Here is a 21,085-nt window from a genome sequence, read left to right on the forward strand (position 1 = left end):
TATGGATGCATTGCCACGAGAAGCAAGAACTTGTTAATTTGAATGGTTCCATTTTTGCGGGAAATGCAGTACCTAGCAATCACTTTGGCGTTATTAGCAGGCACAAGTGTAATTCGACCACGCCGGGAAATCGATCCAGGAACTGCTACATGGGGCAATTTCTGTTGACATGTAGAATAAAAACCAATTGTAACATATCATTGAAGATATATATAGTTTATGAGCATCAACATTAAAATAAGGCTTTTTACTAGTGTTTTGTGCACACAATTGGTCTTGTTCAGTGTGTGCATCATAGGTCTAATTAATCTCATCCAAAATCCAGCATTCATACGATGTGCTATCTCTCTCAGATTATCAACAAAGTTTATGACATGCTTCAAGTCCTTCCAGTGAAATTTGGTACGCTTAGTAACATACAGATCGTTCACTATGCATCCAACATATCCTGCTTAAAAGGTGGAAATGTATTATTTATTCAGAACAAGGCAGGAGAATATATAGTGCGCATAAATTGGTAAATAGAATTTGTTACTTCTAGGAACAGAGTCAGAATATGATATCACAATTGGTTGCTTAAATAGTGTGGCACCCCGATCCGCATGGAGCTGGGGCCTTCGCACGTCAGCCCAGGATAACACCTGACGCACGACATGTCTATGATACAGCATTCCAGGCACAAGAATATTCATCAAATACATGTATACAGGATTACATCCTTGATGAATACAGTCATCTGGCATAGCTCTAAGGCTATATAAATGGCGGCGGAAGTCTTGGTTTGGCGGCTCATCAACTCTGGCTGGGCTCCCCAACTCACAAGACTGGCAAGGTTACGGCCTAGCGCGACGAAAAAGCAAACAATCCAGACACGACCTACAAACTGGCATGACACGCCAGGTCAATACATTGAATGTACTTGCAAGACAACCAAATACATAGCATCCAAACGAACAGATGACAAAGCAAGAACCAAGCGCATGCAACAACCTACCTCATAACAGAAACTAAACATGGCATGATATTAACTATAGACATAAATCAAATTAAGCATCAACATCATGGCATTTACTATCATGGCAATAACATGGCATATCAAAATATACTTTTAACATGGCATATCACCTCAATCATGGCATAATTTAGCATATCAATCAAAGCATGGCATGGCATCATGAAACTATGCTGAAAATAAACTACCAGTTACCTCCCGTGAAGACATACTGTTCATCAATCACTTATCCACTGCCTCTTGAGGCAAAATCATGACTTACCGAGATCTCATCTCATGATCATATTAGAACATCATCGTGACTTCTCGCGACTATCTCATAGTCCAAATCACCACATTCTTTATAGCACATTATCATCACATTAGTTATTTAAGGTTTATCCTCCCTTTCGACCAAGACTCGATAGTGTGACCTACTATGAATTGTGCCCATGACCGAGGACACTACTATCGATAGATTTAACACACACAGTCTGCAGAGGTAGCACACTTTAATCACACCACGGAACCCATGGCCTTGCACTCCCATTTGAGTGGACCAACGGTGTTCCGACAAAACCAACCTACTGCCATGACATTCTCCCGGCCACTCCGACCAACACCCCTTTTTGGGTTCAGTCCTAGGTGGCCCCTGTCGGATTTCGGGTTCCGGCAAAACCCTTGAGGTTCAAACACTGGGGTGCGCACAAAGATCACTCCCCCACTCTAGCTCGCACGCTCTACGATCACACGGCCTAGCTCAACGAACCCAAAGAACATGAGACACAAGATTTATACTGGTTCGGGCCACCATTGTGGTGTAATACCCTACTCCAGTGTGGTGTGGTGGATTGCCTCTTGGGCTGAGGATGAATAGTTACAAGGGAAAAACAGCCTCGCGAGGAGAGGTGTTCTTGTGCTTAGTGAACTTGAGTGGTTGGGGATGATATGGATCTGATCCGGGCTTTTTCTACGGTGGTGGCTAGTCCTATTTATAGATGCCCTGATCCTCTTCCCAAATATTGAGCGAGAAGGGATCCTAGAACGGCCAAATTCGAAGGGAGACAACTAGTAGAAGCTATCCTAACAAAAGTAGTCTTCGCCTACCAAAGGCTCTGGTGGTGACGCCGTCTTGGGCTCCACGGTGACCTCCATCCTGCCGTCCTGCTAGTCTTGGTCTTGTTGCATCGATCTGGAAACCCTTGCCTGATGCCTCGGAACTCCTCGTCTGCGCTTGCCCCTTTAGCACCAAAGAGGAAACGAGGACACTGTGCGCGCTGGCGCCCGCCTGTCTCTAGTCGTCATGGCTTGTGTCACAGAAACCTCGCGAGGTGTCCCTAGCCTTGATCTCTCTGCCCCTCGCAAGCCAGCCTGTTGAGGCCGCCCCTGAGGAGGTCTTGCATCGTCCGCCTCGCGAGGCTTGGCCCCTTGCGAGGGTATTGAATGTTTGCTGATGAAGATGGGTTGCACAGGGCCGCTAGTGGAGCCACACTGCGGGCCGCAGGCATGCAAGTCTGGGGACCCCCATTCCCAGAACGATGACAGTAGCCCTCGGGCCCAAGGCGCGCTCGGGCTTGTCTTCAAGGTGAAGCCAAAGGGCAAGCGCGGAGCGCCACGGGCCCCATCAGCTTGCGGCCACGGTTGGTGTGTGGCGACTGATTGGACATGGGCGTCTCCGCTTCCCACGCTGCCTCGGCAACTGCCCGACTTGACGGGTCCTTGCTGCATGCAGAAAAAGATCATTATTACCTTAGATCATGGAGGCCGGTGGTTGGCCTCCCCTTGGCTCTAAATGGGAAGTGGGGGCGGAGCCCCCGTCACCCATCTCTTCCTTTGCTTCTCCCCCTTCTTCTTCCTTGCTCCACTACTCACTGGTGCGGTCATGGTGTCGATACGGAGGTTGTCGGCCACGGAGAAGGGCAAGACTCCCCTCTACAAGCCCGAGCTACTCCCGCCGAAGAAGACGAGGTCCCATCGTCATGAGATGGTCATGAGGCCGGTAGTGTCACAGCTATGGTACGAGCGATCACCTCCTAGGTACCAATATTGCCTTTGTATGCTCAAGTCGAGGGCTCCGGAGCAAGGAGCGACGAGCGCCGCCGCCCGTGCCAGGGCCGTGGTCGCCGCGCCACGGTGATGCATGCTGTCACCCCAGGGGTCCATGTCGTGGACTCCTCGCGCGAGGTCGTGTTGTGGGTGGTGATGCCTCCAAGCGCTCTAATTCGCTTCCCGCAGTTCTTCGCCGCTGAGATGCCGCCGAGAGGTCCGCTTGAGCTTTGGTTGCAGCATGCCGACTGTGATGCCCCTGCAACGGGAGCGGAGGTTGAAGTCGTCGCCTCCGAGAGGATCTTCATGACTCGCGGCTGGGGCTAGGTCGCCCGAGTCTGACGCGCGGATGGCGCCGTCGCCATCCACTTCGAGTACGACAGCTCCTCCACGCTACTCTTCAAGGTCTTCGACAAGGAATGTCACACCCTCGATGCGACTATAGCTCCCACGTGTCGAGGCACGACTTAGAGACATAATCGCATTGAAGGCATATGTCGCAAGTGAGGTAATCGTCACACAACTCATGTAATACATAAGGGAAAAAGATACATAGTTGGCTTACAATCGCCACTTCACACCATTTCATAAATAAACATTACATCAATCAAATACACTCATGGTCCGACTACGGAACCAAAATAAAAGAAGAACCCCAAATGCGACAAAGGTCCCCGATCGACCCCAACTGGGCTCCACTACTGAACAACTAGAATGAAACAACACAAAGGACAAGGTTGTCATCAAGCTCCTCCTGAGCTTGGTTGCGTCATCTGCACGGACTCATCGGCACCTACAAGCTGGTTTTGGAAGTATCTGTGAGCCACAGGGACTCAGCAATCTCACACCCTCGCGATCAAGACTATTTAAGCTTATGGGTAAGGTAAAGGTATGAGGTGGAGCTGCAGCAAGCGACTAGCATATATGGTGGCTAACATACGCAACCGAGAGCGAGAAGAGAAGGCAAAGCACGGTCGATAAAAGTATGATCGAGAAGTGATCCTGGACTACTTACGTCAAGCATAAATCCAACAACCGTGTTCACTTCCCGGACTCCACCGGAAAGAGACCATCACGGTTACACACGCAGTTGATGCGTTTTATTTCGGATCTGGTGTCAAGTTATCTACAACCGGACATTAACAAATTCCCATCTGCCTATAACCGCAGGCACGGCTTTCGAAAGATTATACCCTGCAGGGGTGTCCCAACTTAGCCCATGACAAGCTCTCGCAATCAACGAAGGAATAGACCTTCTCCCAGGAAGACCCGATCAGACTCGGAATCCCGGTTTACAAGACATTTCGACAATGGTAAAACAAGACCAGCAAGACCGCCCGATGCGCCAACAATCCCGATAGGAGCTGCACATATCTCGTTCTCAGGGCAACACCGGATGAACACTATGTACAACTAAAACCAGACCTCGAGTTTCCCCGAGGTGGCGCTGCAAGTGGCTCTAGTTCGGACCAACACTTAGACAAGCACTGGCCCGGGGGGGCTATAATAAAGATGACCCTCGAGAGAGCGACTCCCAAGGGAAAAGTAGGTGGTGGTGAGGCAAATGGTAAAAGTCAATGTTGGGCCTTGCTGGAGGAGTTTTATTCAAAGCGAATTGTCAAGGGGTTCCCATTATAACCCAACCGCGCAAGGAACGCAAAATCTGGGAACATAACACCGGTATGACGGAAACTAGGGCGGCAAGAGTGGAACAAAACACCAGGCATAAGGCCGAGCCTTCCACCCTTTACCAAGTATATAGATGCCTTAATTATATAAGATATATTGTGATATCCCAACCAAAATCCTGTCCACCATGGAGAAATCTTCAACTTCACCTGCAACTAGCAACGCTATAAGAGGGGCTGAGCAAGCGGTAACATAGCCAATCAACGGTTTGCTAGGACATGGTGGGTTAGAGGTTTGACATGGCAATTGGGAGGCTGACAAGCAAATGGTAGGCATCGAAGCATTGGCATAGCAAGAGCGAGCAAACTAGCATAGCAAAGATAGTAGTGAATTCGAGGGTATGATCATCTTGCCTTAAATGCTGCAAGGAAGAAGAACGAGTCCATGAAGAAGACAAACGGACGTAGACGAACGGTTCCTCACAAACGCGACGTTGTCGGAAACAACCCGAAGAAGCACACCGGAAAGAAGCAAACAACATAGTAAACAACAAACACATCAACATGGCATCAAGCACAAACGAGTATGATGCATGTCCGGTTTAATGAGGCACGGCATGGCAAAATGCACAAACAATCCTACAAATTAAGTGGAGCTCAACATGCAACTCCATTGCATATTGACGAAACACCACATGACTTATTTAGTTCTCTCTCGTTAGGTACTCAACAATATTAAATGTTGTTTAAGCATGGCAAGAGGTGAAACATAAAGGGATTGTCTATCTAAACAATTTAAATGGGGCCGGATATAGCAAATGACAAATCCGGTAAATCCCCATATGCATATAGCAAATTAATACAAACAACAATTTAAATATTTTTAATTGTTGTTATCATGATGCAGATGACATGAACAAGTTCATGCAATTTTAAGCGTTTTTATGAAAATGTTGACATGAGCATGTTATGAAGCATTTGGTCACCATGGCGGAACGAAAAGGGTGCCACGACAAAGATAACGAAAATGATGCCATGACAACATTCCGGTTCCGATAGCTCATGGAGATACCGGTGCAAAAGGAAAAGTGACGAGAGCGTGACATGCGATAGAAGGTGGGGTGATCCCGGATACCGGGTTCCCACAAGATGGTGGCATGGCAACGAGGAGAAACATGCACGCGACAATTTCGGACACGGTGCAAACGCGGGCATCTCATACAACACACATGCATTCGTTCCACGGCGGTCGTTCTCGGTGGTTATACCTTTGAAGCATGCGTTTCGGGGCGGTTCGAGTTCGATGCGGTGTAGATGGAAGTAGACGTTCTCGCAACGGTCGTCGTGGGAAGTAGTCGTACACGTGACGGTCTTCGGCAGCGGTAGTGGTACATGTTTTCGTGGATGTTCAGGTCCGGCGAGGAACTTGACGTCCTGGTACTTGGCGTCCACTCGGCCTTGGCGGTGATGAAACAAAACGCGATGGTTGTGTTACTAGGCGAGTCCGCCTAGTTGTAGACGGACTTGAGGTACTCTAGGGCAGATGTCCCAACGTTGCAACGGTGGTCGGCAGGTGCATGAAGGGGAAGCAGGAGCAGAGGTGTGGCGGAGCTCGGGACGCGAGCGAGGGGGAGATGGAGAGGTGGGGCGCAGAGGAGGCCCGGCCTGGCCCGTTTCTTCGGCGAGGGCGGAACGCGGAGTCCGGCGAGGTAGGCGCAGGCGTGGCCGTGGACGAAGGGAGCATGAGCTCGGGGAGGAGGCCGAGCACTGGCGAGGAGGCGGTGGAGGCCGGCTGATGCGGACGGGTGCGGTTCACGGGGGCGCAGAGGAGGCGACGAGGGGAAGGACTCGCGGCGGAGAGGAGGCAGCAAGGCGGCGGGGAGCAAGGCGCAGCGGCGGCCATGGCCTCGGCGAGGAGGGTTGAGGTCGGCGGCGCTCGCGCGCAGAGGCGACGGGGATGCCCGATGCAGGAGGAGAAGGGCGAGGCCGCGGCGCTGGGGAGGAAGAGAGGCTGCGAGGGAGATGAGGGAGGAGGTGAGCGAGAGGAAGGATAAGGGAGCCTGGCGCTGGGTTCGACAGGGGCGTGGTCGCGGCGAGGGGATCGGGCGCAGGGGAGGAAGATCGAGAGGGAGATGGGGATCGCGAGGATCGGGCGAAGCCCTTCCTGGCAGCGGGCGTGCGCGTGGCGGCGGGCAGGGAATGAGAGGGAGAGAGATCGATGGAGAGAGTCGGGGCCTAGGGTTAGAGGGGTTAGGTGGGCCTTGGGAGGCCGGCCCAGTGGAGAAAGAAGTGGCCAGAGGCCTAGCTGGGCAGCTGGGCTGGGCTCTCTCTCTCTCTCACTAATCTCTATCAGAAAAGAAATAGAGAGAGGAAAAGGAAGAGAGGGTTAGGGAAAGATTATGCGCAAGTGGACAATTTTCCCGGATTCACAAAAAATGAGTCTGATCCAAGAAAAATAGAAAGAGGCATGATTGAAAGATTTAAATTCAAACTCATTTGAATTTAATTCAAATGGGTTTGAACGGAAGTGAGGGTTTGGGAAGGTCCAAAAATGTTCGGATTTTTGGTGGAGCTCCGGAAAATGATGAAATAATTTATGGGCAGAGTTGGAGACCAAGAATTAAGATAATAAAGGCATTGGGATATTTTGCAAGTGTGTTAAGGTGATTCCAAAACAATGGAATATTTTATTATAGCTCCCTAAATATCGGGAGGGTATGTTATAAAGAGAAGTCACCCTTCCCTCGATTTAAATGAATCGAAGATCCATACAATTTATTTAGTTGAGTTTTAAAAATTAAATGGCATGATGGCATGATGACATGATGCAATGCAAAAATAAAACAGCAAGCACAAAAGAAACACATGGCAAAACTCGGAATAGTTGGAAGTCTTCTGAAGCATCGGTCTTGGGGCGTTACAACACTCCACCACTACGAGAGGATCTCGTCCCGAGATCTAGGATGGCACCGGAGGGAAACGGAAGAGGAATATAAGCGGTAAAACTAAGTTGCTTCTTCGACCAATGAGTGAAACCATGAACCTTGAGAGGTTGAGCAATTAGAGATGAACGAGATTGCAAACAATCCATTAGAAAAGAGGAACAAGGAACATTACGGGAACTTGAAGGTTGTAAAGACACGAATCAAGAGTTTAATGGACAAGATAGAATTCGAAACCACTCCGGTTAAAACAAGATGAGAGAGAAAGAATTTGGGCAGCACTCCGGTTGAACATGGAAGGAAAAGAACATGAATTTGGCAAAATGAAAGCACTTGGATGAGACTCCGGTTAAATGGATAAGCAAGGAAAAGAACACGATCCTCACAATTCGAGATGATGAGTGAAAAGCACAACATCACAATGCCTCTGGAACGAAAGAATAGAAGTTAGATTGTTGGGATAAAGGGACGGAGAAGGAAATGTCAACTCCTACCACAATTTAATTTGGAAAGCATCCTTGCAGGAAGGTTAGAACAAAGTTGTTGGAAGACCAACAACGAAAAGAATAAGTTTGTAGTGGGCTTATGGAAAACATCCCAAAATTGAGGCGAAATTCTGCCACTAACGGAAACAATAGATTGGATTGATAACAACAAGGAGATGAGAAGCTTAATTCACTGGGAGAATAGACGAATAACTTGGGTCATTTATAACCAACATAGATAGCAACAAGCCATAGGGAAGGCTTTAGGTGAAATATAACCCGAGATAACTCCAACGAAGAGGTTGATGGATTTAAAATTTCTCATACTTGATAACTTGTGAAACATGAAGCAGGAAGGGAAATTATCAAGAATGACATAATACCACCTCCAATGATACGGTAGAAAGAAAATGCAGTTCGGAATGCGAGATGAAGAATGCTTTAGCTCCTTAAAAAGAATCTCGATGAAAACTTCAAGAAGGAATAAAATCCTTGATGAACCATCATGTATAGCCTCCATGAAGAAACTCCGGTAATAAAAGAATGATCAAACGAAAAGAAAGAGAAGTTGAAATACAAGGTGAAACCTTGTAAAGATTTAGATAGATCTTTGGAATGATAATTAGAGCTTAGAACTCCGGGAAAGAAAAGATGAATATTAGAACCGAGAATTACTTCATCATGAACAATCTCCGGAAGAAGGAATTAATCACTTGGATGAAACAAGAATAAGAATTATGTCATGCCTATCCTTCACCAATTTAAATTGATGACAAGCAACAGATTTGGCATACTACTTATTCTCATAGAAAGGATCAAGATAGATATGGCGCAAACTTTAGAAAATCTTCATGAACCACCGGTGGAATTTGGAAACAATGAATGAATTGATATGATAACCAAGGAAAGAGAACTCTTGAACGAACCACCGTAAGAATTGAAAATGAAAGTAACAAAGGCACAATTCACTGGGAAGAATTGGAAAACGAATGAAGATACTTGAGGCCATTTAGAAACATGAGAACGAAGAGATCATGAGCTGACTAGAGGGTATATGAACGAATCACCGGTAAGATTTGGAGAACAAGAGTTGAAGGTTGAGAATAAGTAATATTCAGAAATGATGGCATTCGGATTATCAAGAAAGGAATCAACTCCTGAAATGCATCAGATGGTTGAAAAGAATTGTCACAATCAAAACAATTATGAGGATAGCATCAAGCTAGAACCATGAATCTTCAAGATAATGGACCAAGATTTAAGAGAAATCCTTCTTTGGTCTTCAAAAGTTGAGAAAGATGATGAGAACCACCATGAATTGTTGAGATACTCCGGAATGAAAATTGGAAAGGTTGAACCAACGATGAAAATATTTCAAAGCGATCTTGGAGAAGGCATGTGACTGATGGAATCCATTCTTACGTCACACTTAGAAAAGAATTTGGGAATAGCACCAGAATAATTAGAAGAGTCAGGTAAGATCCTGGGAAAAGACCTGTGGGTTAGGGCCCACTCAAAAGAAACACCGTAGAAAAGATTTAAAAGAGAGAATGCACCGGTTGGATTAAAAGACTTGAATGAGATAACATCCTCGAAAGAGCTTGAACGAATGTAGAGTGGGAGCACGAATCTTCGAGATATCTTGAGCACTCCGGGACAAATAGAATAGCGGGAAGTGAAAGATTAAGAGGTGCACCGGTATGAACAAGCATTTAACACGAGGAAAAAAAATATGATCAACACCGAAAGCTTGAAATTAACACCAGCGGAGAAGAAACAATAATGAAGGATGATGAACTTGAAGCTCGTGAGCATCTTCACGAGGGATCACCGGATCAGAACATTGATCGAAAAGAGTGAAGTGACTTCACATGAATAAATGGATACTTGATTAAAATAAATGAGTCCTTGAAGAAAAAGGGGTGGGAGGGAGGGAAAACAAAGACAACTTGGGACGGATGAAACAAACACCGTTGAGAAAACTGAGAGGTGATCTTGCGAATGTTGAAATGATCGGATCCACTTGAAAAGAAGCACACCGGTTGGAAAGAATTGACATGACAATCTCGATGATCGAAAGGATTAGCACTCCCATAGAAATATGAGAACACCATTTAAGAAAGGTATGGATTCAACATTTGACTCGAAGCAACTCGAGTACCACAAATAAAACAAAAGAAAGGATTGGCTTGCAGAATAAGCCAGAACAAACATATGATAGAGATTCCATCCGAAGTTTTCGTGGTGGGGCCCACACGGGCTCGAGTGTACAACACCATCATGTACAAGGCAGTGCACATGACATATGAAGTGTCCCCGAACCAGCATAGCCAAGGGTTCTTTAAGACACAACGAGACCACTGTAAAAACGACCGTGGAAAGGCGGACCACTAGACGTCGAACCCCAATCTCATATCATGCATCTGTCGAAAAGATATTCTAGGAGCTACTTGAATTCCCACCTATAAAACTCCCGAAACTTTCTGGTTATGCAATCTGGTGTTGGGGATACAGGGGAAGCAATATATCTCACCCAAACTAACAATACCTACATCCAAGTTGTATCCATCCGTCAACACAAAACCAAGAAACCTTCGGAAATCATCTACCTCGACCTTTGAAAAGCATCCGTTATACAAGTTATGGCAATACTCCCGAACTCCCGCCCCAGTACTGGGTGGCGTCGAGGTTATCTCACCAACGAACTGCATAAAAGAGATTTTCGATGTCGGCGTACTAAACTCAGCTATTCCAGAACTGCAACGATAAAATTATGATGACAACACCTTAGAGCTCAACTCCCCGGTACACTTCCACAAAACCCCTGACAGGAGGCACCAAGACAATGATCTCATCATAAAACCATCGGAACGATTCCAAGTTACCCGCGTGATCCTAAATTTTTTTTAGTGAAATTTGAGAAGAGAAGAGTCAAAACTCTACGTCAGGATGCCTCGCAAGAGTGACGAAGGGACTGAGGAGTAAAAAGAATTCCTAAACTCTCCGATATATAATTCCTAAATAAATCAAAACATTTTTCTAGACACAACTCGGCCACTAAAAACGATCAAGCAATGGGGCTCCGAAGGTCGGGGAAGGCTCTGATTACCAACTTGTCACACCCTCGATGCGACTATAGCTCCCACGTGTCGAGGCACGACTTAGAGACATAATCGCATTGAAGGCATATGTCGCAAGTGAGGTAATCGTCACACAACTCATGTAATACATAAGGGAAAAAGATACATAGTTGGCTTACAATCGCCACTTCACACCATTTCATAAATAAACATTACATCAATCAAATACACTCATGGTCCGACTACGGAACCAAAATAAAAGAAGAACCCCTAATGCGACAAAGGTCCCCGATCGACCCCAACTGGGCTCCACTACTGAACAACTAGAACGAAACAACACAAAGGACAAGGTCGTCATCGAGCTCCTCCTGAGCTTGGTTGCGTCATCTGCACGGACTCATCGGCACCTACAAGCTGGTTTTGGAAGTATCTGTGAGCCACAGGGACTCAGCAATCTCACACCCTCGCGATCAAGACTATTTAAGCTTATGGGTAAGGTAAAGGTATGAGGTGGAGCTGCAACAAGCGACTAGCATATATGGTGGCTAACATACGCAACTGAGAGCGAGAAGAGAAGGCAAAGCACGGTCGATAAAAGTATGATCAAGAAGTGATCCTGGACTACTTACGTCAAGCATAACTCCAACAACCGTGTTCACTTCCTGGACTCCGCCGGAAAGAGACCATCACGGTTACACACACAGTTGATGCGTTTTATTTCGGATCTGGTGTCAAGTTATCTACAACCGGACATTAACAAATTCGCATCTGCCTATAACCGCAGGCACGGCTTTCGAAAGATTATACCCTGCAGGGGTGTCCCAACTTAGCCCATGACAAGCTCTCGCGATCAACGAAGGAATAGACCTTCTCCCAGGAAGACCCGATCAGACTCGGAATCCCGGTTTACAAGACATTTCGACAATGGTAAAACAAGACCAGCAAGACCGCCCGATGCGCCGACAATCCAGATAGGAGCTGCACATATCTCGTTCTCAGGGCAACACCGGATGAACACTACGTACAACTAAAACCAGACCTCGAGTTTCCCCGAGGTGGCGCTGCAAGTGGCTCTAGTTCGGACCAACACTTAGACAAGCACTGGCCCGGGGGGGCTATAATAAAGATGACCCTCGAGAGAGCGACTCCCAAGGGAAAAGTAGGTGGTGGTGAGGCAAATGGTAAAAGTCAATGTTGGGCCTTGCTGGAGGAGTTTTATTCAAAGCGAACTGTCAAGGGGTACCCATTATAACCCAACCGCGTAAGGAACGCAAAATCCGGGAACATAACACCAGTATGACGGAAACTAGGGCGGCAAGAGTGGAACAAAACACCAGGCATAAGGCCGAGCCTTCCACCCTTTACCAAGTATATAGATGCCTTAATTATATAAGATATATTGTGATATCCCAACCAAAATCCTGTCCACCATGGAGAAATCTTCAACTTCACCTGCAACTAGCAACGCTATAAGAGGGGCTGAGCAAGCGGTAACATAGCCAATCAACGGTTTGCTAGGACATGGTGGGTTAGAGGTTTGACATGGCAATTGGGAGGCTGACAAGCAAATGGTACGCATCGAAGCATTGGCATAGCAAGAGCGAGCAAACTAGCATAGCAAAGATAGTAGTGAATTCGAGGGTATGATCATCTTGCCTTAAATCCCGCAAGGAAGAAGAACGAGTCCATGAAGAAGACAAACGGACGTAGACGAACGGTTCCTCACAAACGCGACGTTGTCGGAAACAACCCGAAGAAGCACACCGGAAAGAAGCAAACAACATAGTAAACAACAAACACATCAACATGCCATGAAGCACAAATGAGTATGATGCATGTCCGGTTTAATGAGGCACGGCATGGCAAAATGCACAAACAATCCTACAAATTAAGTGGAGCTCAACATGCAACTCCGTTGCATATTGAAGAAACACCACATGACTTATTTAGTTCTCTCTCGTTAGGTACTCAACAATATTAAATTTTGTTTAAGCATGGCAAGAGGTGAAACATAAAGGGATTGTCTATCTAAACAATTTAAATGGGGCCGGATATAGCAAATGACAAATCCGGTAAATCCCCATATGCATATAGCAAATTAATACAAACAACAATTTAAATATTTTTAATTGTTGTTATCATGATGCAGATGACATGAACAAGTTCATGCAATTTTAAGCGTTTTTATGAAAATGTTGACATGAGCATGTTATGAAGCATTTGGTCACCATGGCGGAACGAAAAGGGTGCCATGACAAAGATAACGAAAATGATGCCACGACAACATTCCGGTTCCGATAGCTCATGGAGATACCGGTGCAAAAGGAAAAGTGACGAGAGCGTGACATGCGATAGAAGGTGGGGTGATCCCGGATACCGGGTTCCCACAAGATGGTGGCATGGCAACGAGGAGAAACATGCACGCGACAATTTCGGACACGGTGCAAACGCGGGCATCTCATACAACACACATGCATTCGTTCCACGGCGGTCGTTCTCGGTGGTTATACCTTTGAAGCGTGCGTTTCGGGGCGGTTCGAGTTTGATGCGGTGTAGATGGAAGTAGACGTTCTCGCAACGGTCGTCGTGGAAGTAGTCGTACACGTGACGGTCTTCGGCGGCGGTAGTGGTACATGTTTTCGTGGATGTTCGGGTCCGGCGAGGAACTTGACGTCCTGGTACTTGGCGTCCACTCGGCCTTGGCGGTGATGAAACAAACGCGATGGTTGTGTTACTAGGCGAGTCCGCCTAGTCGTAGACGGACTTGAGGTACTCTGGGGCAGATGTCCCAACGTTGCAACAGTGGTCGGCAGGTGCATGAAGGGGAAGCAGGAGCAGAGGTGTGGCGGATCTCGGGACGCGAGCGAGGGGGAGATGGAGAGGTGGGGCGCAGAGGAGGCCCGGCCTGGCCCGTTTCTTCGGCGAGGGTGGAACGCGGAGTCCGGCGAGGTAGGCGCAGGCGTGGCCGTGGACGAAGGGAGCATGAGCTCGGGGAGGAGGCCGAGCGCTAGCGAGGAGGTGGTGGAGGCCGGCTGATGCGGACGGGCGCGGTTCACCGGGGCGCAGAGGAGGCGACGAGGGGAAGGACTCGCGGCGGAGAGGAGGCAGCAAGGCGGCGGGGAGCAAGGTGCAGCGGCGGCCATGGCCTCGGCGAGGAGGGTTGAGGGCGGCGGCGCTTGCGCAGAGGCGAGGGGGATGCCCGATGCAGGAGGAGAAGGGCGAGGCCGTGGCGCTGGGGAGGAAGAGAGGCTGCGAGGGAGATGAGGGAGGAGGTGAGCGAGAGGAAGGAGATGGGAGCCTGGCGCTGGGTTCGACAGGGGCGTGGTCGCGGCGAGGGGATCGGGCGCAGGGGAGGAAGATCGAGAGGGAGATGGGGATCGCGAGGATCGGCCGAAGCCCTTCCTGACAGCGGGCGTGCGCGTGGCGGCGGGCAGGGAATGAGAGGGAGAGAGATCGATGGAGAGAGTCGGGGCCTAGGGTTAGAGGGGTTAGGTGGGCCTTGGGAGGCCGGCCCAGTGGAGAAAGAAGTGGCCAGAGGCCTAGCTGGGCAGTTGGGGTGGGCTCTCTCTCTCTCACTAATCTCTATCAGAAAAGAAATAGAGAGAGGAAAAGGAAGAGAGGGTTAGGGAAAGATTATGCGCAAGTGGACAATTTTCCCGGACTCACAAAAAATGAGTCTGATCCAAGAAAAATAGAAAGAGGCATGATTGAAAGATTTAAATTCAAACTCATTTGAATTTAATTCAAATGGGTTTGAACGGAAGTGAGGGTTTGGGAAGGTCCAAAAATGTTCGGATTTTTGGTGGAGCTCCGGAAAATGATGAAATAATTTATGGGCAGAGTTGGAGACCAAGAATTAAGATAATAAAGGCATTGGGATATTTTGCAAGTGTGTTAAGGTGATTCCAAAACAATGGAATATTTTATTATAGCTCCCTAAATATCGGGAGGGTATGTTATAAAGAGAAGTCACCCTTCCCTCGATTTAAATGGATCGAAGATCCATACAATTTATTTAGTTGAGTTTTAAAAATTAAATGGCATGATGGCATGATGACATGATGCAATGCAAAAATAAAAGAGCAAGCACAAAAGAAACACATGGCAAAACTCAGAATAGCTGGAAGTCTTCTGAAGCATCGGTCTTGGGGCGTTACAAGGAAGGCCGCCGCTTGGAGTGCTGCCCTAGAAGGGTTCGCCAGGACGGTGCTGCGGCTGACGCTGGCTTCGTCCGCAGCTCTTACAGCGACAGTGGTGACTCCTAGTGGTCCTGCGACTCTCCCGAGCTTGTCGAGTCTCCGAAGACAAGCGACGATAGCTACGTGCCCCCGAGCTCTCGCCGTGCTTGAAGCAAGGTTGCAGCGTCTGGCCGCCGCCGTCACTGATCTGGATGGGGTTGGCACCGGCCTCTCATGGCCCACTATTGATGATGGCGTCGGCGCTGTTCGGCGCGCGTAGATAGAGCTCCTAGGAACTCCATTCTTTTGTTTCCTGCGAGGAATCAAAATGGACCCCGTGGGCGTGTGTAAAGGATCTGTAATGTCATTTTGTTGATATTATCCTTTTCATGATAATTTGTGAGCGCATGTCCTACTAAGGCTCAGTTTCCCCTTTGCAATCCCGCGGCATCTTGGTGCTCTACGCTGACAAGTCCCGATCCTCAGGTGGGCTGCAGCCGTCGCTAGTATGCCAGGGCACAACACCGTGGTCAACGCCAGGAGGTGAGCGGCCCGAGGTCCAGTAAGAGCTCTTGAGGCGCGATCCTCAAGAGGTCCCCTTTAGCATGCAAGCAGCAACCTAAGAATGGGAAAGGGAGGCGACGTTGCCGCAGCAGAGCAGTGAAAAGACGAGAATCTTATGCCATAGCACTGGGTCGGTCCAGGTACAAGAATTATCTTGGCATTCCGGAGCTTGTTTCTCGTGTTGCACCAGACTTGGGCATCGGTCGCTTCTAGGTAGCTAGGTTAGGCCCGTGCGAGCCTCCCCCTCTTTTCCATTCTCTTCCTAGTGCTCTACGTCCTTAGGTCCCGGCCCTCGAGCGAGCTCAGCCGCCGCTGGTATGACAGGTCGCAGTGCCGTGGTCAAGGCCAGGGGGTGAGGGCTAGAGAGCCAATAAGAGCTCCTGAGTCGCGATGCTCAGGAGCCCCCCTTTTAACACATAAGCGAATTGAGTGGGAGAAGAGAGGGAGTCCGCGGTACCACCCACTGTAGTCCTCAGGAAGTTCCTGCAGGTTAGTGTGAGGAAGGGTGCAAATTGCCATGGTGATTGCTGGTCCGCCACTGGCATGTGGGAGGGGACTCCCTACTGCAGAGAGCCCCCGGGGCGTGTACAGCCCTGCCCTGACACGTGGCTTGCACGGCAGGGCTAGACGAGGTGTGTCTGGGCACTCGTGAGCCAACACAGGACTCACGAGGCCCTACCTCAAGGTGGGTTGCGCCTGGTCTTGGTTCTTGATGTCTGTGGCGTTCCTGCGAGATGGTTAGACTACCTGCGCTGAATGAATTTCCTGAGGCTATCACATGAGAAGGCCAAGCACCACCGACCCCAGGAGGTGACGTGAACGGGGCCGGCCTGCCAGACAAAGCTTAGCCATTGGATTTATCAACGCTGCAGGGACGGGCTCGAGCACAGACGCCGTGCCTAGCCTTCTTATCCGAAGGATCCTGAGGAAAGACAGTCATCGCACGGCTCCCATGGTGGGTGACAATCAAGGAAGTGATATCCATAGATAGATTACGCATGAAAAGCAACTAGCTTAGGTAAATGTGAGAACGATACATGCCACTGGGTTGGACCCGAGCGGCCTAGGGTTAATGCAGCCCGAGGGGCGCCCCCAGCAGGGTAAACTAAAGTTGCAAGCGGATACATGCCGCAGAGACGGACCCACGTGGCCTGGCGGGTTAGGAAGTCGCTTCTCACGAGTTGCCGAGACCCTAAGCCTTGGGAGGCTCGGGTGGCCTCTTGAGGACCGTCTCCATCTCCGCCAAGACCGTGTGGTGCCTGGCCTCCTAACCCGCCAGGGTGCTCCGCAGGTTGCGCTAGAAAGCGGCCGCTACGATCGGCAGGCCGAACGGCATGCGAACGTAGGTGTGAGGTGGACCCTCACACCGTCCAGCACGCGAAGGCCAGAAGCGCTCTTGAGATGTGGCCCTGTTGAGCCCTGGGATGTCGATGCAAACACGCAGCTCACCAACCTCACCTGGGTGGGGAGCAGCGCCAGGTGGGCGGCAATTGCCGCGTATTGCTCTTGCTTCTTGAAGCTCCTGAGATGCCTTAGTGACGAACTGCTGAGCGCCAGGCGCTCCTCGCCCGGTGTCCTCCTAAGGGAAACGTGTCGCGAAGCACGCCTCCACGTGGTGCTCGAGCGCCTCCCTCGTGATGTTGGCTAGGTCCGAGGCCCTCTAGAAGAGAGCCCCTGAGCCCTGCCCAAGGAGGGCGCTGGGTGTGCCTCCCTATGCGAGGGAGGTAGGCTCCCCAAGCACTGGTGCAGATCCTGAAGTGGCGCCACTGGAGGTGCCGCTCCCCGGAGGCCCGATGCAGAGTAGCTGCTTCTTCTTCTTGGGGTTGGCCTCAGGAGGGTACTATGCACCCGCGCTGTCAGGGTCTTCGATTGATGCATCTTGGAAGGCGCGCTCGAGGGAGCACACCCCGTCTCTTTCTCCGCAAGGGACCGTGATGATTCCACCGCTTCCCGTCATCTTGAGGACGTTGTAGCCATGGTGGGTGACTGCCATGAATTTTGCCAGTGCTGGGTAGCCAAGGATGGCATTGTACGGCAGGCGGATGTGGGCGACATCGAAGTCAACGAGCTCGGTGTGGTAGTTGTTGCGCTGACCGATGGTGACAGGGAGGCAAACTTGCCCTATCGGGGTGGTGGAGCCGTCTGTCACTCCTGAGAAAGGCTGGGTGGGCTAGAGCTAATCGTATGGCACTTGAAGGTTGACGAACGTCTCGACGGACAGGACACTGAGTCCTGCGCCGCCGTCGATGAGGGTCTTGGTGACTTGGACATTGCTGGTGACCGGTGAACAGAGCATCGGGAGGACGCCAGCGGTTGCCGTGAATTTGAGCTGGTCCGCCAAGCTAAAGATGATGGCGTACTTGGGCCACCTGAGTGGGTGCGTAGCCTCCACCTTGGGGAGGGATGCATTCACTTCACGAGAGAACTGCTTGAAGATGCGCTAGGAGGCTGGGGCCTAAGCGCCACCCAAGATGCAGGCGATGGTGTGCGGCTCCTGGAAGCCCCCAGCCCCTTCGTCTTGCTGGTGGTCGTCGTTCCTTCTTGGCAGCGACAGCGGAGGGAGACCAGGGTTGCCCTGAGGACGGTCCTCGTGAGGCTGGTCCCTCCAGGCGACCTCAGGAGGCTAGTCCTGCCAACGATCCTCGTGAGGCTGGTCGCGCCACTCTTGGCGGGGCCCACGGTCGTCCCAACATCCTCCACCTCGTCCACCTCCTTGGCCATAGCCACGGTTGTTGCGCTTGGGGTGTCGACCGAAGCGTCCATCTCGAATGGCCCTGAGCTCTTGACAATCGTTGGTGTTGTGTGTGCGCACGTTGTGGAAGGCGCGGAACGTACGACCGCCCTTGGACGACTAGGGAAGATCTCGGTCGCGCTTGGTGTCTGGTTCCGCCGCGAGTACGGCCACTCCTTTGCGCTTCACATCCTTGACCTTGGCCTTCTTCTCCTCTGGATCCGCAGCATGGTGCTTGAGGAGGGAGAGACGCCCCTCCTCAGCTCTTGCACACTTGGTTTCTATGTTGAACAGCTCCAAGGTCATGCACAGCTCCTCCTGGATGGCCAGCTCCTCCTTCACCTTGATGTCGCGGATGCCGTCAGAAAACGCCAAGATGATGGCCTCGTCCGTTACCTTGGGGATCTTAATACGCGCAATGTTGAAGCGCTGGATGTACTTCTGTAGGGTTTCTCCCGGTTGTTGCTTGATGCAGCGCAGGTCACCCGCGACCGAGGGGCGGTCGCGAGTGCCCTGGAAGTTGGCGATGAAGTGGCTGCGCATCTCATCCCAGGAGGAAATCGAGCTTGGGGGCAGGTTCAGTAGCCATGAGCGGGCGCCGTCCTTGAGAGCCATGGGAAACCAGTTTGCCATGACCTTTTCGTCGCCGTTGGCCGCCTCAATGCTCAGCTCGTAGAGCTTCAAGAACTCTGTAGGGTCGGGGGTGCCATCGTAGTGAGGAGGCAGATCCGGCTTGAACTTGCCCGACCAGACGATGCTACACAGCTTAGGAGTGAAGGCGTGGCAGCCCGCCGTGGCCACTGGGGCCCGTCGTGGAGGCGGAGCTTGACCTTGGCGTCCCTGTGCTGCCACGGCAAGTGGCACATGGCCCTAGCGCAGCAAGCGATCCTGACGTAGTGGGGATCGAAGCGGTGGAGCATCTTCTTGTGGACGGGGAACCTCCTGGCAACTTCTTTCTTCGTGCGCGGGCACATGGCGTGGCGGATCACGCCGTTGGGCCACACATCTTGGAGCGAGGACACCGTCTTGACGTGGGGGAGGTTGAGGTGCTCCATGAGCCGCGCACCTCGACGCAAGGGCGCTATATTGGTGCTGACGGGGAAGAGGCGCTCCGTGAGCCACATCGCCGCAGTCGATGGCAGGCGAGGCATCGAGAGGGATGGTGCGGGAGAGCCCCGCGCAGCGCTGACAAGCTTGGTGATGCGATCCAATCAGTCCTTGTAGAGGTCGTCAACCGGGTGGTAGCGCAGGAGCTCGCGTGCCATGCGCAGCACGCCCTGCTCGTCGATGGGGGTGCGGCGAGCATGAGACGATGAGACGGCCGGAGTCAGCGATGGGGTGGCGGTGCGACCGTCTCGCCCCATAGATGGGTGAAGTGAAGAGGCTTGCTGCTCGTTTGCCGTCGGCTGGTGACGGCATTGGCGGCGGGTGATGGAGAACGAAGGGGTGGTCCACCGACAGGGGTTGTCTGAGCGACACGGGTGGTGAGGGAGTCTTGGATTAGGGGGTGTTCGGGTAGCCGGACTATACCTTCAGCCGGACTCCTGGACTATGAAGATACAAGATTGAAGACTTCGTCCCATGTCCGGATGGGACTTTCCTTGGCGTGGAAGGCAAGCTTGGCGATGCGAATATTCAAGATCTCCTACCATTGTGACCGACTCTGTGTAACCCTAACCCTATCCGGTGTCTATATAAACCGGAGGGTTGTAGTCCGTAGGCAATCAACTCCATACACAACAATCATACCATAGGCTAGCTTCTAGGGTTTAGCCTCCTTGATCTCGTGGTAGATCTACTCTTGTACTACCCATATCATCAATATTAATCAAGCAGGAGTAGGGTATTACCTCCATCGAGAGGGCCCGAACCTGGGTAAAAGACATTGTGTCCCTTCTCTCCTGTTACCATCCGGCCTAGACGCACAGTTCGGGACCCCCTACCCGAGATCCGCCGGTTTTGACACCGACATTAGTGCTTTCATTGAGAGTTCCTCTGTGTCGTCGCCTTTAGGCCCGATTGCTCCTTTGATCATCAACAACGATACGGTCCAGGGTGAGACTTTTCTCCCCAGACAGATCTTCGTCTTCGGCGGCTTCGCTCGGTGGGCCAATTCGCTCGGCCACCTGGAGCAGATCGAAAGCTACGCCCCTGGCCATCAAGTCAGGTTTGGAAGCTTAAACTACACGGATGACATCCGTGGAGACTTGATCTTCGACGGATTCGAGCCATAGCCAAGCGCGCCGCATTGTCTCGATGGGCATGATATAGCTCTGCCGCCGAACAGCGCCTTGGAGGCCGCGCACGCATCGGTTTCGACCATTGATTCGGAGCCTACTGCGCCGACCGAGGATTAGCGGTTGGACGCTGCCTCAGGGGCTGCGATCTCAGAGGCGATCGAGCCGAACTCCAGCCCCGCACTTCGCATGGCCCGTGACTC

This window comes from Triticum dicoccoides, chromosome 1A, assembly GCF_002162155.2.
Source record: "Triticum dicoccoides isolate Atlit2015 ecotype Zavitan chromosome 1A, WEW_v2.0, whole genome shotgun sequence".
Classification (NCBI taxonomy): domain Eukaryota; kingdom Viridiplantae; phylum Streptophyta; class Magnoliopsida; order Poales; family Poaceae; genus Triticum; species Triticum dicoccoides.